The sequence below is a fragment of the Bos javanicus genome, chromosome 5 (assembly GCF_032452875.1).
Source record: "Bos javanicus breed banteng chromosome 5, ARS-OSU_banteng_1.0, whole genome shotgun sequence".
Lineage (NCBI taxonomy): Eukaryota > Metazoa > Chordata > Mammalia > Artiodactyla > Bovidae > Bos > Bos javanicus.
Genome location: NC_083872.1, coordinates 92,376,520 through 92,394,260, shown reverse-complemented (window position 1 = coordinate 92,394,260; position 17,741 = coordinate 92,376,520). Strand labels below are relative to the sequence as shown.

Here is a 17,741-nt window from a genome sequence, read left to right as displayed (position 1 = left end):
AGTATAATAAAAGAAACCTAAGGTAATTCCAGGTATCATCAGCTCTTGGTCAAGCCCTTTGTATTAACAGAAAGAGACATTATAGATTCTAATGGTTAGGCAGTCTAACAAATCGGGATTCTGCAGGTTCTTGGTGGATTGCTAAAAGAGTAAAATAAAACAGAGCACTTGGTAGGCAGAGATTTTACATTACTTTTGGTGGAACTCAGAGCCTTTTTCATACCTAATTTCTGGGTTTCTGAGAACTACCTTAATCCAGGAAACCCATGAAACATGCAATTTTCTCTGATATCTTAAATTATTTTTCTAAAGTGTTTTGGAGAAATATCAATAACCTCAGATATGCAGATGACACCACCCTTATGGCAGAAAGTGAAGAGGAACTAAAAACCTCTTGATCAAAGTGAAAGTGGAGAGTGAAAAAGTTGGCTTAAAGCTCAACATTCAGAAAACGAAGATCATGGCATCCGGTCCCATCACTTCATAGGAAATAGATGGGGAAACAGTGGAAACAGTGTCAGACTTTATTTTTGGGGCTCCAAAATCACTGCAGATGGTGACTGCTGCCATGAAATTAAAAGACGCTTACTCCTTGGAAGGAAAGTTGTGACCAACCTAGATAGCATATTCAAAAGCAGAGACATTACTTTGCCAACAAAGGTCCATCAAGACAAGGCTATGGTTTTTCCTGTGGTCATGTATGGATGTGAGAGTTGGACTGTGGAGAAGGCTGAGCACTGAAGAAATGATGCTTTTGAACTGTGGTGTTGGAGAAGACTCTTGAGAATCCCTTGGACTGCAAGGAGATCCAACCTCCATTCTGATCTCCATTCTGAAGGAGATCAGCCCTGGGATTTCTTTGGAAGGAATGATGCTAAAGCTGAAACTCCAGTACTTGGCCACCTCATGCGAAGAGTTGACTCGTTGGAAAAGACTCTGATGCTGGGAGGGATTGGGGGCAAGAGGAGAAGGGCACGACAGAGGATGAGATGGCTGGATGGCATCACTGACTCGATGGACATGAGTCTCAGTGAACTCAGGGAGTTGGTGATGGACAGGGAGGCCTGGCATGCTGCAATTCATGGGGTCGCAAAGAGTCAGACACGATTGAGCGACTGATCTGATCTGATCTGATCTGACTGATGGTGTCTGGGAAGGAAAAAAGCACAGTATTTTTTTAATACAGCAAGATAGATTATAATAAAAGATTCATTCTGAAATCAAAGATATGGGTGAGATTTCAAGATTTATAATTTTCCCATATGCTGTCATGGAAGTCCTACATTCCTTCTGGCTCTCAATTTTTGAACTATAAAAGGAATCTATTTTCATATGCCCAGAGTCTTTCCAGAATTTTTATATCAACTGCTAAAAGTATGAGAACTGTACTACATGATATTAATAATTTGGCATCTGAATTTTAAAGTACTCCATTAAGGAGGTAATTGAGCCCCTCCCCCACAAAATAGGGAAAAGCTTATGGAAGAAAAAAGGCATATTCAATCATATATAGCTCAAGTTTGGGAGTATTTATTATTACTTAACAAACACAGTGCTTTATTCTTTATATTTTATTATCACTTATTGCCAATGAATTCACATTTTAACTCAAAGCTAACATCAGAATTTTATACTTTTTGATGCTGGTGTAATATAATTAAACAATGAGAAGAGTCCTACTTCATAAGACTATAAGTGAAAGATTTACTTACATTTCAATATCATGTCATAAAATTGTTGCAGCATTCTGTTATATAACTGATAAATAAAGTGGAGTCCAATTTAGTAATTCATCATTAACAATATGACTGTTATGCACACTGGAATTCTCTAATGGTCAAAACTAGGACATTCTCTCCCTACAGGCTGACCTATATAGAATCCTAAATTATGATTATAATCAATTGTTTGCTTGGCAGACTCTGAAGCAAAGAGGAATGTTATAATTTGAATCTTTAATGGCAATAGACTAAGGTGATGAAAATCATTTATTTTCATGTTGGAGACTGTCTATTGAAAATTTTCCAAATCATATCACAATGGGCTGATAAAGAAAAATGATATGCTCTATAAAACACAATGTGTACTCAATGAAAGTTGCTTCCTCCCTGTAGGGTTTCTCCTAGCTTTTAACATGCCAGTGTTCATCATTAATGTTTCAGAGGGAAATATCATAAACCCTATTTTCCCAAGAAGAGTTTTTTTGGTGGTAGGGGTGGGGTATGAACTCTGATATCTCCCAGAATTAGAGATCCAAGAAACCCAGGTTCAGACTATGGAATTATAATACTGCAAAAGCTCCAGCTTCTTCTCACAAATGTGTGGACATCTCTTTTGTGGCATGTCCAGCATCTATAAGGAGGGAGATCAATGGCAATCAGAATCAGTGAGATTTCAATTTGCCAGAACTTGTAGGAAGCAAAAATTAACTTCCTGGATTGTGAACTATGGAGGTAGTGTGTTGTGCTCAGTTGCTCAGTCCTGTCCAACTCTTTTGTGACCCCATGAACTGTAGCTTGCCAGGCTCCTCTGTCCATGAAATTTTTTTAGGTGAGAATACTAGAGTGGTTGCCATTCCCTTCTCTAGGGGATCTTCTCAACCCAGGGATCCAACTCATGTCTCTTATGTCTCCTGCATTGGCAAGAGGGTTCTTTACCACTAGCGCCACCTGGGAAGCCCTTCTCCCTCTCCCTCCCTTCTAAACCAAAACTGCAACCAAAATTAGCTTTACTGATTAACAAGGGCAATATCTGGTTAGATTCCTTCAACTCTGATTCCATGACTGCTTTTTGTGTGTTTCCATTACTGCTCAATCACTCTTAAGATTATATTCTTCATATATATCAAGGTCATACATTATATAAAAGACAATACTTTGGGGGACGTCTTGCCCTTGTTATTAATCTATTTGATATGATTTATCTCTTCTCTGATCCATTATCTTGGTTTTAAATGTATTTCTCAAGGGAATTTTACTTGCTAGTTCTCCTCAACTTCTCCCCCACTACCACTTGTAGGCATAATAATGAATTCAAATGAAATACTTCCAACTATCTCCTTCTGTGTCAGTCTCTCTGACTCTTTACAGTACTTTAGGACTCTAGCATACATATCTTTAGCATCATAACCAGTATCTAGAGCTTAATAAGCTTGAAGATCGTTGGACTTCTTCCTAGACAAAGTAATCAATCTACTATTTTCTCTTGTTTTGGGTTCTGCTGTCTTTGGACTGCATGTGTGCCCCAAAATTGGGTCTATCTTTTCCTCCCCCCGCCCCCAAAACAGATGGTCCTCTGATAACTGATGCTTTTAAGAAATAAATATAGTAAAACTGCTAATGACTGGTATGATTTTATGTTTCTGACCTTCTGTCAGCGATTCCTATTGAATAAGAACTACTTTCAAAAGAATGAATATCTAATGGTGGAATTTAATTGAAGATCAGATCAGATCAGATCAGTCGCTCAGTCGTGTCCGACTCTTTGCGGCCCCATGAATCGCAGCACGCCAGGCCTCCCTGTCCATCACCAACTCCCGGAGTTCACTCAGACTCACATCCATCGAGTCAGTGATGCCATCCAGCCATCTCATCCTCTGTCGTCCCCTTCTCCTCCTGCCCTCAATCCCTCCCAGCATCAGAGTCTTTTCCAATGAGTCAACTCTTCGCATGAGGTGGCCAAAGTACTGGAGTTTCAGCTTCAGCATCATTCCTTCCAAAGAAATCCCAGGGCTGATCACCTTCAGAATGGATTGGTTGGATTTCCTTGCAGTCCAAGGGACTCTCAAGAGTCTTCTCCAACACCACAGACTATTAGCACTATTTGCCTACTCAAATTATATCATTAAAGGACCTGTCTTTCCACATTTTCTTTAAAACTGATATTTCTCTTGCTCATGTTTTTCTCCCACCCCAACTGCAAGCATTTTACTTTTCATCCTCTGTCCATGGGATTCTCCAAGCAGGTATACTGGAGTGGGTTGCCATTTTGTCCTCCAGGGGATCTTCCCAACCCAGGGATTGAACACACATCTCTTGTGTCTCCTGCATTGGCACGTGGGTTCTTTACCACTAGCACCATCTGGCTCCTCTAGGGCCTCAATAATCAGTAAGTTTCATCTTATAAATGAACTGTACTCTACCGAGAGTAACTGGAATAAAACATTGTATATACGGCTTCCTGGATTCATAGAAAAACAGAGGCAAGTTTATTTAGTAATCTCTGCTGTGGGCATGAGTGGTTACTCATGTACAATAAATTTGCTCTTCCAGATATAGCCAATGTTTGTATGAAACCACTAAGATTAACTGACTAGTATATATCTACATAGTCCTCAAGTGACCAGAATTAAAAATTAATACAGAAATTATGAATTTTAAAATCTTCAGCAGATTTTTTTATTTAAAAAGTGAAACCTCAGAAACATATTTTACAAAGTTCACATTTTAGAAATAAAACTATCATTAAAAAAATCTGTTTATACATGCTCATCTTCACCCCATAAGTTTCCAACAAAGAAATACCAATAGTTTGTTTGTTTGTTTGTTTTTAAGTTCTAACGCTATCACAGTGAAAACAATCGTTCCTCACAGGTGACAAATGTGGGTTACCCCATACTTAAATGTGAACTCTAGCTACTAACAAGTTTAACTAGCTTGACGTAGTTAAAATTGGTCAGAAAAATCCTGATTGTCTCATGTCAAACAAAATGTATATTCATTAACTAGCCTTTAGAACAGATTGATTAACTGGAACTGCAGAGGCTTAGCTCATTCTTAATGGTGTGAACAATGGTGTTACTTGTTTCTATGTACTATTATTATATGTAAAAATGTTATGTATTTCAGAAGCAGAACAACTTTATGGTTCTAAAAAGAGGCTGGGGAAGTAAATATAACAGAATTTTATTCCTAATATAAGCAATCAAAAACTTTCACTTATTCTGCAACTGTTATACACCAGTGTCTTCTTTAATTCCCCAGGGCTGGAGGTGGAGAATATTTGGTTGAAAGGAACATATGCTCCTGATGAAGCATGAGTTTTCTCAGTACCAAGTCCTAAATCTACCACAATCACAATGAACTGCTGCCTGACATTTAGAGAAGCATTTCATTTCCAGAAGGTGGCGTTCTAGAATAGTTAGAACCGGGTTTGCTTCTGTTTGAAACTAAACAGAGACGCATTAAATTACTATTCAAGTTAACTGAAAATCTGGAAACACAGAGTGGCTATTCAAACCAAAAAAAGAAAAAAGTCCCGCTGTCCTCTTGGTGATAGCATTTAAAAATTCAAATATTTGTGTCCATGATCTAACTTATTTTCTTGGGAAAAATAGCAACATGACAGTTTAGATATTGCAGCATTTAAACAAAATGAAAGAACAAACATTGAAAGAACAAACATTACAAAACAGAGTTACAAATACAGAGAAAAAACAAGTTGTTGCTAAAGGAGAGGTGGAGCTGGAGGAGAAAATAAATTGGTGAGAAAAATCAAGAGGTAAATGAGTCACAAGTATGAAATGAACAAGGTGGAGAATATAGTCAATAACTATGAGATACTTATGTATGGTGATGCTAACTAGACTTACTGTGGTGATCAGTTTGAAATGTATAGAAGTATCAAATTATTGTGTTGTGTAACAGGAACTACGGAGAAGGCAATGGCACCCCGCTCCAGTACTCTTGCCTGGAAAATCCCATGGATGGAGGAGCCTGGTAGGCTGCAGTCCATGGGGTCGCTAGGAGTCTGAGGAGTCTGAGAGACAGGACTGAGAGACTTCACTTTCACTTTTCACTTTCATGCATTGGAGAAGGAAATGGAAACCCACTCCAGTGTTCTTGCCTGGAGAATCCCAGGGATGGGGGAGCCTGGTGGGCTGCTGTCTCTGGGGTCGCACAGAGTCGGACACGACCTTAGCGACTTAGCAGCAGTAGCAGTAGCAACAGGAACTAACATAGCTTTATAGGTCAAGTATACTTTAAAAACAAAACAAATTCATAGAAAAAGAGATCAGATTTGTGGTTACCAGAGACAGGGGATGGGGAAGGGGGAACTCAATAAAGGCAGTCCAAAGGTACAACTTCCCAGTTATAAGATAGGTGAGTACTGGGGATCTGGCGTACAGCATGACTGATAATAATTAACACTGCTGTACATTATATGTCAAAGTGGTTAAAAGAGTGAATCCTAAGAGTTCTCATCACAAGAAAAAATTTTGTCTATTTCTTCAAATTTGTATATAAATGAGATGACAGATGTGCACTGAACTTGTGATAACCATTTCATGATGAACATAAGTCAAATCATTATGCTGCGTATCTTAGACTTATATGGGGCTATAGGTACTTGTATCTCAATAAAACTGGAAAAAATAGACATAAAATATAACAGACAATGTTAGAAAACTTTGTCAGTTTTACATAAAAGTATACCAATTCTGTTTTGACTTTTAATAAAGTTCATTTGTAAGTATATTTGAATAATATTTGATGCCATACAATTATGTTATATAAAAATATATGCAAAATTATACAATTATGGAAATTTTTGATTTCTTATTGATTACTTAAAATGTACTTGAGATTACAAAATCTTTGGCCTGTAATAAGCATACGGAGAAGCTGAAAGAGAGTGAAAAAATTAGAAAAGACATTAAAAAAGACTTCTTCAGGAAAGGTTAATTCTTGAGTTTTCTAAACAGAGTTTTTAGAAATCTTTGCCCTGTGAGAATGTATGTGGCACCAAAGAAGTAATAAAGTTTGACTATAGTAAACTGATCCATTTTCTCTTCAAAGACAATTTGAGAACATTGTGATCTTGCCAGAGATTATGAATATTTTTAGCAGTTTTATTTATTTCTATCAGCAATAAGAATTTATTCAGTGATCAAAGGAAAACTATGTTTAGAATGTCAAAGACCATTAAAAATGTCAGCTAATAAGTTTTCTGTTGGAAGAAAGAGTTGGAAGTTTTAGTCATAATCATTTGTATCCTAAGAGCTATATGTCTATTTGAGTATTGTTGTTTGCCAGTTGTTATAATAAGCCACAAATGGATCTCTAACATAGCTGTATGTGACCATAATATAGACTAATTAGCAAACATATTTTAAATACATCATGTAAAATATATTTAGTACATCACTTAATATCACAATGCATTATAGAAGTATACACACCACACTCATTTGTAAAGATTTGGGAGGATGTCTGCAAATTAAATCAGTAATTTATCTTAAGGAAAAAGATAGAGGGTACCCAAATTACATGTGATATTTGGCAATATTAACATCTTTACTAGGACTTCCCTGGTTGTCTACTGTCTTCCAATGCAGGGGGTGTGGGTTCAACCCTGGTTGGGGAACTAAGATCTCACATGCCATGCAGCACAGAGAAAAAAGTAAATACATATATTATATAATATATAATATTATATAATATATATTTATATATATAAAACTCTACTAATAATCCATCTCTGAATATGATAAACTCTACTTTGCCTTAAAATAGAGTTGTTCCCAGAAAACGGATGCAAGAAACATTCAGATAGGTTCTATACAGGAACCTTGGGGCTGCTGCACTGGGATGACCCAGAGGGATGGTATGGGGAGGGAGGTGGGAGGGGGGTTCAGGATAGGGAACAGGTGTACACCCATGGTGGATTCATGTTGATGTATGGCAAAACCAATACAATATTGTAAAGTAAAAAAATAAAATAAAAAAATAAAAGTTTAAAATACAAAAAAATAAAAAAGACTATGAGACGCAACTCATTCAAATATTAACATTTGGAATTAAGTGTACCAAATAGTAGACTCAAAGTTTTCGGACAAATATGGACACAGTTCAGTTCAGTTCAGTCACTCAGTCATGTCCGACTTTTGCGACCCCATGAATCACAGCACGCCAGGCCTCCCTGTCCATCACCAACTCCCAGAGTTCACTCAGACTCACATCCATAGAGTCAGTGATGCCATCCAGCCATCTCATCCTCTGTCGTGCCCTTCTCCTCCTGCCCCCAATCCCTCCCAGCATCAGAGTCTTTTTCAATGAGTCAACTCTTCACATGAGGTGGCCAAAGTACTGGAGTCTCAGCTTTAGCATCATTCCTTCCAAAGAAATCCCAGGGCTGATCACCTTCAGAATGGATTGGTTGGATCTCCTTGCAGTCCAAGGGACTCTCAAGAGTTTTCTCCAACACCACAGTTCAAAAGCATCAATTCTTCAGCGCTCAGCCTTCTTCACAGTCCAACTCTCACATCCATACATGACCCTAGGAAAAACCATAGCCTTGACTAGACGGACCTTTGTTGGCAAAGTAATGTCTCTGCTTTTTAATATGCTGGCTAGGTTGGTCGTAACTTTTCTTCCAAGGAATGAGCATCTTTTAATTTCATGGCTGCAGTCACTATCTGCAGTAATTTTGGAGTCCCAAAAAATAAACTCTGTCACTGTTTCCACTGTTTTCCCATCTATTTGCCATTAAGTGACAGGACCGGATGCCATGATCTTAGTTTTCTATATGTTGAACTTTAAAGCCAACTTTTCCACTCTCCTCTTTCACTTTCATCAAGAGGCTCTTTAGTTCTTCTTCACTTTCTGCCATAAGGGTGGTAATCCTTTGCATATCTGAGGTTATTGATATTTATCCCGGCAATCTTGATTTCAGCTTGTGCTTCATCCAATCCAGCATTTCTCATGATGTACTCTGCATATAAGTTAAATAAGCAGGGTGACAATATACAGCCTTGACAACTCCTTTTCCTATTTGGAGCCAGTCTGTTGTTCCATGTCCAGTTCTAACTGTTTAACAGTTTAACATACAGTGTGTACATTTATAAAGTGATGACATTAATTATATTAAAGAGTTATACTAAGAGTTAGGATCTTAAATACTCTTAAGTTGTATAATTTCTAGAGTTATTTTTTTCAAAAATTATTTTATTTGATCCTCAAACAACTGTAGAAGATTGATATGAAATGCATTATTCTTACTCTATCTTTAAAGAAAGGCAAATCAACCAAGATAAAATGTCAAAAAAAAGTAAGTAAAAATTAACCTGATATGGCATTTTCAATTCTGGCTACCATAATGTTCATCAGAATCACAATTCTGCTGCAAGTAACTATGAAACTGGACAAAATTGGAATACAGAGAACTCAGGGCTATGATCATTGAAGGAAAGAAAATAATATATAAAATGAGGTCTACATTCATCCTGGCTTTTTGCTGGGGATCACTTTCCAATTTAAGAAGTAGAGCCAAACACAGAACAATAATCTCCTTGAATAGAAGAAATAAAGATTGGAATTCTGGGCCACGGAGGTAGCTGTTATTTTCAGGGAAAGGGTACCAGAGAGAAGGTAGCTGGACAGAGAACTTCACAAATCTGAGTAAGTGTCCTCTTGAGTTTCTGTGCAAATTCTAAGCTGTTTGTACATGGAGAAGAGATTCCTAACAGACTGCTATTGTAGAGCTATAAACCCAACTGAGATTGGGCCTGGAAGTGATAGGATACATTGTGGATCTCATCAGCCTGAGGGGAGAGACTGTCAAACATGCCAGAAATTCAGATGAAACTCCAGAACTGCCAGAGCTTAGGAGCAGAGCTGGTCCATTTCATCAAACTGTACACTTAATACCTACACATTTCACTGTATTTAAATTATGTCTCAAAAATTATATTAAATAAGGTAATATAGAAAGATATGGCAATTTTTAAAGTTTCTAAGAAGTCTTATGGGTTGGAAGAGGAATTTCCTGCATTACTGTATTAATTCTGGTTTCAGAAGGTAACAGAATGAATAAAGGAAAAATTGTAACTAAAAAAAATTCTCTTTCATGAATGCATGAAGTTAGTAGAAACAATACAATAAAATACAGGAAGGCCCAGAAGCAGGATCAAGATTTGTTAACAGTGACTTCTTATAATTAACGTTTTGGTGCCTATTATGTTCAGAAAGCAAGAGGATGATAATAAAACACAGACTCTATAATAAAGAAGGAGAGTAAATATACATATATACCCATTATTATACAAGGCAGAGAGTAGTAAGTGCCTCCAAAGTTGATTATATGGGAGCAATGCAATTTCAGAACAAGAGAGAAGGGTTTTATTTAGAAGTTGTTATTTAGTTGCTCAGTTGTGTCTGACTCTGTGATGCCATGGACTGCAGTATACCAGGCTTCCCTGTCCTTCACTATCTCCCGGAGTTTGCTCAAATTCATGTCCACTGAGTTGGTGTTGCCATCCAACCATCTCATCCGTCAGGTCCCCCTCTCCACCTATGCTCAATCTTTCCCAGCATTAGGGTCTTTTCCAATGAGTTGGTTCTTCACATCAGGTGGCCAAAGTATTGGAGCTTCAGTTTCAGCTTCAGTTCTTCCAATGAATATTCTGGGTTTATTTTTAGGATTGACTGGTTTGATCTTCTTGCTGTCCAAAGGACTGTCAAGAGTCTTCTTCAAATGGGTAAAAATAGACTCATTAAGGAAATTAGCCACCCTGATGTCCATGGCCATTGTCCTCTGTAATTGTAGCACAATGATATCCTCCAAGGCCTGAAAGTATCCACAATATAACTTCAGTTTGATTCTTACTATCTCTTACATTCAAATTCTAGTTATCTACAATATGCTAAAATACAATCAGTAAGTAAAATTAGCCAAAACCAATCTGAAAACTTTAACTAATTTCCTTTCTTTTCAAATAAAAGTTTCAACAAATTTTCTCTTCTGGTCCCCTCTCCCCAGGCTTCACCCTTCAGCTTTGTTCTCACCCTGGCAGCCCCATAAGCCATAAGGCAATGAGAACTCTCTCACACACTCCAAGGAGACAAACCCCAGGAAGAAAGAAAAGTGCATATTGAGCTATTTGGTCTTGGATTAAGAAACACAATTTACTTTAAGTAAAGCAATTTACTTTAATTGACAAATTTGGGAATAGATATGTAATACGTGTTTTTTTCTTTAGTGTAAAGGAATTTTCTCATCATGTCATTATAAGCAGGAAAAAAAAGCTGAATTCCTTTTAAAATCAATCCACTGTTTTTGTGCACTCTATACATACTCTGAATATTAACTTTACATTTGATGAGCCAAGATAATTTTTCAATTGTTATTGTTTTCTTATTTTCCAGAATGGATGTTAGACTTCATAAAACTCTCATTTCAAGTAGTCCCTATATGGACCATATTTCTCAGCTTTATACCACACTATGTGAAAAGCTGTAATAGTAACCTTTCATAGAATGTTTATCAGCATTAATTTAATGATTACTGGCATCAATAGTCAGTGGATGAATTTTTTATTGTAAATATTCTCTGGAGATAATTGTTTGAGAACAATTAAGTTTTTATTCTAAATTTATGGAACATGAATACTTCATACAATTTTTAATTTAAACATGCACTTGGAAATAGCCAGTTTGGATCTCTGATTCAATTTTTGTAAGTAATGTATTATGAATAAAATTTTAGGAAAAATAGTCATTTCAGTCTATGCATAGTGTGGTAGTTAATGTGGTTTTAACATAAACTCTATAACAAAGACTCAAAATACAGCAGTATACACATGATAGTCCATTCTCTCTTGTGTTTTCTCATTCCTCTTTCCAGCTAAGGTAAGAATGATAATGGGCAATTCAGGTTTACCCATTGTCAGCAGCAGGTATCCATGTTCCAGGTGGCCACTCTATTCATCACTACTTTTCATGTGTGCATCCGTGTGTGTGTGAAGAAGGAGGAACAGAGAGGAAGGTGTACATGTCATCCTTTTAAGGGTGCAGCTGAAGAGAATTGCATATTTCTTTTCACATTTCATTGAGTAGAACTAACTAGTTACTTGCCCAAATCTCATTGAAATGGAGGCTGAGAAAGGTGGCTTTTGACTGGCTGGCCATTACTATAGGAGGGGAAAAAGACACTGGGACACCACTTGCAGCCTGCCACCAAAGATCCAGGTGTGCACTTCTTCCCACTGACCTACCCTCCCTCTACACACATGTATACCCAATATAATACAGTCCCATTCCAAAAAAATGGAAGAGTGCAGTGTTGGAGATATAGTGGCAAGCACAGCTGCCTTCCAAAAAATGGAAGAATTGGAAAAGAAACAGCTGTCGTTTTTCAAAGCAATGATCAAATCCTACTGCACAGGAATTATAAACATTCCCCATTCTGGTGCTAAAATAATTTCCTTGACTAGATCCTGATTATATTATCCAGAAGAAATTTCATTGTCCCTTGTGATTTACAGTTCCTGTTTTCTTTACTTTGGGATGTTGTTCTGTGTTCATTATTTCCATTACCATAATTACTGGTTTGCTTGTGATCGTCCTGACTTACATGGACTGTCCTGGTGTCACATCAATATTGAATGAATGAATTCTTTGTTTTAAATGTGTGTCTCTCTCATTCTTGAAAATATCTGAATACCTTATAATTTCCTCCTTAAGAGAGAATTGGACTCTATTCTCTCCTTGCAGACTGTACAAATTTCTGGGTCATGTTCTTCAAGGCCAGTTGGGAGGCTTCAGGAGCTGCTTTAAAGGTCAAGCATACATTGGCTTTTGCAGATCGATACAATCCCTAAAAAACTCAGTATGCTTTTTTTCTACTAACAGTCAGATCCACAGGCAAATAATCATAACCAGAAATCTAATCGAGAAAAGCTTTCCAAGCTTGCAGGCTTTCCTCATATTTTCTGGTTTCTTTGTTCAGAATATTTTGGCTTCCCCTCAATTTAATGATGTCTACTTTGGTGCTCTCTGAAAATATTAGTTGAGGCAAGAAAGCATCACCCTTAATCTAACCTTTGAAACTAGAATGGACCCCAATTAACTGAGAGGTTTTAATGGAGGCACTTGAGGACACCAGAGGTTATTTACTGTGAAAGCTGCTTCTTTAAAATCACGTCTTACAACCAGTCCAAGTACATCTTGTCACAGAACTGTGCATGGCAAGAAAGAGCTAACACCCATAAACATTCTGAGTTTTTTTTAATGTCCTGAGGTTTTCCAAGCAATTTACAGAGGCTGCATGTTCTTTTGGCAAGTAGTCTATCTTTATAAGGATTACAAGTGACAGTTTTGTCAAATGTTTTATGATGATATAAGAAGAATCACTGGCTTTTCAACCTGAAATAGTAGGGATCTTGCCACCCAGTACCCAACTCTTAGACCCATGCCTCATTTTTAAAATTATATTCGAATTCTACTTGTAGCAACCCAATTATGTTTTATTTAAGAATAAGATGTTATTTTTCAAAAGCAAGAGAGAGTCTAAAATCCAGCATTAAAGAAGGCTGAATGCTGAAGTAATGCTTTTTAACTGTGGTTTTGGAGAAGACTCTTGAGAGTACTTGGACTGCAAGATCAAACCAGTCAATCCTAAAGGAACACAATCTTGAATAGTCACTGGAAGGACTGATGTCGAAGCTGAAGCTCCAATCTTTTGGCCACCTGATGTGAAGAACTGACTCATTGGAAACGACCCTGATGCTGGGAAAAACTGAGGGCAAGAAGAGAAGGAGGCAATAGAGAATGAGATGGTTGGATGTCATCACTGATTCAATGGACATGAGTTTGAGCAAACTGGGAGATAGTGAAGGACGGGGAAGCCTGGCATGCTGCAGCCCATTGAGCCTCAAGATTCGGACATGACTTAGTGACTGAACACCAACAAAACAGGATAGAACTGTGTGTTTCATAAAATAATTCAGGTGTAGGTGGTTCACTATTTACTGAACACTATACTCTCATTATGTGGCTTCTGTCCCTGGATTCAGGGAAGATATTCAACCTTTGCCATCACATAGCAACTAGAAAGTATTAGAGTATTGTATGCTCCATCCTTTTAAAGACAAAACCCAATAATACCAAATATAATACCTGTTTAAATTCTATTATCTGAAACTTAAGACACATTGTTATACCTCTCAATAAGAAAGGCTGAGCAAGGCAGTCTTTCATTTTATAGACATGTGACCAGTTGAAACTATTATTAGAAAGAAGTTAACACCAGGTATTGGCAACTCACAGTCTGACACGCTGTTGTGTTCTTCAGAAACAAATCTAAATATTTAAAGCAAGAAAGAAAGATTTAATACAGAGAATAAAGTGCTTTCAAAACTAATAAAAGAAAGAGCCAAAGTTGTGGGCTCTGGACTTGAACACAGCACTGTAGAACACAGCCAGGGACTGAAGCTACCACAGGAACGGCTGAGTACAGACATTCCACTTTAAAAGCAATTCCATAATCAGAAAGCTGGGAACTAGCTGTCATCACTGCTTTTGCAACAGCTGCCTCTCAACATGGGAGGAAGCGGATAACATACACTGAAGTACTGCTTTAGAAACCAAGATCTTGCCTGCTGGTAGGGGAAAAAAAAAAATCTAAAGCAACACAACTATTCTTTGCTTCCACCTTCTAAAGTCTGTGCAAATACATTTTATTGGTAAAGTCTAATTCTCTTCCTGACTCTTTACTGCAAAGGCATAGGGGAAGTGTCACTTTAAGCTTTTCAGAATCCTCAGCCAGAAACACACAGGAAGAAGAAAGTTGGCATGGTGTTTAATGAGCCAATCTATAGCATCATCAGTGTTATTAATCAACAATAGGCACCTCAGCAAAGCAGATATTGTTGAAGTATCATTTTATTCAACTGAATACTCTAAATGAACTTTTCGTCTGTGTTTATGCCTTAGTAATTGAATTATCATTTAAAACAAAATAATTTTATTCACTTCACCAAAATAAGAGTCAAGAAACTCAGTTTGTATGAGATTTGGACACATCAGTATCAATTTCTCCCTCCTTTAGACTTTAAACAAATACTATTTTTAAAGGTCTGAAAGTTCTGTCTCTATTGAGACTTCATATTCTATTAACTCACTTTTTCCTTCTCCCAAGCTACAGTGAATGAAAGAATAAGCAATTTACTTTTAATATAGTAGCAATACAGCTAGCACTTAATTTCAAAATAACTTGATCAAGATATTTCCCTTTATTTGTCAGTTTCCTGATATTTGAAATAAGAATAGGCAAATAACTTTATCTTATCTGCAACTGCCTTTAATTGTTTTTCAAAGAGGTGCTAACTAGATTCAGGTCACTCAACTAGAAAATAAGGCAGGGGTAGAAAGTTGTACTGTCCCCTGCATGATAGCAGGGACCTTGCCTGTCTCATTGATCATAGTGGACCCAGAACCAAGTATTGCTAAGCACCCACTAGAAAACCTTCTAAGAATTCTTCACTTAATAAGTAAGGCTGTAAAGAATCCGCCTGCAATGCAGGAGACCCCAGTTTGATTCCTGGGTCTGGAAGATCCTCTGGAGAAGTGATAGGCTACCCACTCCAGTACTCCTGGATTTCCTTGTGGCTCAGATGGTAAAGAACCCGCCTGCAATGCCGGAGACCTGGGTTCGATCCCTGGGTTGGGAAGATCCCCTGGAGAAGGGAAAGGCTACCCAACTCCAGTATTCTGGCCTGGAGAATTCCATGGACTATACAGCCCATGGGGTCACAAAGAGTCAGACATGACTGAGCAACTTTCACTTTGAAAACAGTTTATAAAAATAATATTGGAAGATAACGAAGGGAAAGGAAAATGCTGAGCATACACGAAACACACACAACCAGTCTCAAGGTTCTGGATCATAACTCTTTGTAGTCAATTTTCAAGATGACTATTAAAACTTATCCTACTGGCAAGGTCACCGTTGAAGATTCTTTCTCAGGTCTGAGGCGAGATTGAAGGCTGAATAGCAAGGACATTTACAGAACTTACCTTGTGTGTTCTGTAAATGTGTGTTCTGAAAATTAAGTCATTTTGAACAAAAAGAAATTATCTTTAGAGTGGGGAAAACACATAAAAAATTAATCAGTTATATGCACTTGGACATTGACTTCTTAATCCAACAAGCAGGAAAGTTTTAGGAGGCTATTCACCAAGACACTTAAATCATGTGTTTCTAACACCTTTCAGGGAGCTTCCCTGATAGCTCAGTTGGTAATGTATCTGCCTGCAAGGTGGGAGACCTGGGCTCACATCCCTGGGTTAGGAAGATCCCCTAGAGAAGGGAAAGGCTATCCACTCCAGTATTCTGGCCTGGACAACTTCATTTAATGTTGTCTCTTATAATGAATAGATAAAACAACTTACAGTAATACTAACAGAATATATACAAAATACACAGAAAAGGAAATAAACTGATCCCATAAAGCTTTTCTTTTTTCCCTAAAAGATGTGTAATTTCCATTTTGAAGGCTGATCACTTTGTCTTAAATGCTTTGCCTGCAAAATTATGTTGAAGAGAAGGCTTTACTTGTTTAAGTAGTGGGCACAGAACAAAGTCATGAAAAAATAAACAGTAAAAATGGCATGGTTTTCCATCTGATTTTATTTTGACTTAAAAGTTCTACTCAAAAAGGGTTAGCATTATGTAAAGGAAATAGATGGTGTTGAAGGGCATATTCACAGAGGAAACAAAGCACAAGGTACATCTTGGTACCCTTTTCCTGTTAATAAATAACCAATATCAAACTGTGTTAACCTTAATCTTTCAGTTTTGCCAAGATTAGACTGTCCAAACAGCTGGACTTTTCAAATCAGTCCAGATCTCTTGGCTTTTCCTCTAAAATTCATGTCTACCATAAAAAAGAGATTTATAGGTATAAATATTTCCAATTTTTCAAGGATTTGTTTTCTTAAAAATTAGCAGTATATTTTAGGATTTACTTTAAAGAGAAAGTAAATGTTTAGTATAAATGTACTGAGTAAAAATCACTACATGTAAAGTGGTTTTTAAGTCTCTCTACCTCTCCAGAGTCCCAAAGTTTAGAATTGCAATCTAGGCTATTATTAAAAAATAAAAATGAAAACATTTCCCTGTATCACCACCCTCTATTTCCACTTAAGCTTCTACTCTGTCTTTAACCTCGCACAACCTGTGTTACTCTATAAGGAAAAGAATGCAAGAGGGATGTACAATTTTGTGACTTTCATTCTTCTAAATATCTTTTCATCAGGTTTTCTAATGTGAATGTAATTTTTAATTTTCTGTTGTCTATGATCCATTCAAGATATCAATCTTAGAAAAACACTAATATAAAATTAAAAGGATAAAAGAGAAAAGGATGAGGATCCTATAATATATTTTAGTTCCTAAAACTTTCCTCAATAAAGCAAACATACTCCTGACTGGACCTAGTTCCTGGATCCCACTAGATATGTTATGTGTTGACTCCAAATCTCCACACATTGTTCATTTTAAATAGCAATAAACCAAAAAAAAAAAAAAAGAAAGAAAACAACTATCCACATCTGCTTTCTGGCTAACTTTGTAAATATTCTTTTCTATTTCTTTTTCTTTCAAACATGATTAGATAATAAAATTATTTTTAAGTTGGAAATTTACTTTGGATCCTGAGGTTGAATTAAAAAAAGGAACATATTAAATCTTAATTTAAAAAAAACTTGACAGTTAATCTCATAGAATGCTTAGAGTAACATTTTCAAGGGCTCAACTCTGTTTCTGGGAATTGAAACCACCAGTGCCTCCGTCCCCATCCACTCCCACATTCAAATGCAGGATCACATGAGGGGAAATACTTTGAGGGGAAATAGGTTCACCTTATACACTTTTTTTCAAATAAGTACTTTGTTTGCATATTGCTATTTAATGTCTTCTGGCACAAATTCTGTTCAGCACGGAGAAGCTAATTCATTGTTAAG

The 17,741-nt window shown here is 36.9% G+C and overlaps 1 protein-coding gene across 2 annotated transcripts in view; it reads left to right on the top strand.

Moving 5' to 3' along the window:
* PIK3C2G (phosphatidylinositol-4-phosphate 3-kinase catalytic subunit type 2 gamma) overlaps window positions 1-17,741 on the top strand; it is a 669,174-nt gene that overhangs the window by 180,776 nt on the left and 470,657 nt on the right. The gene's annotated exons all lie outside the window — the stretch shown is intronic.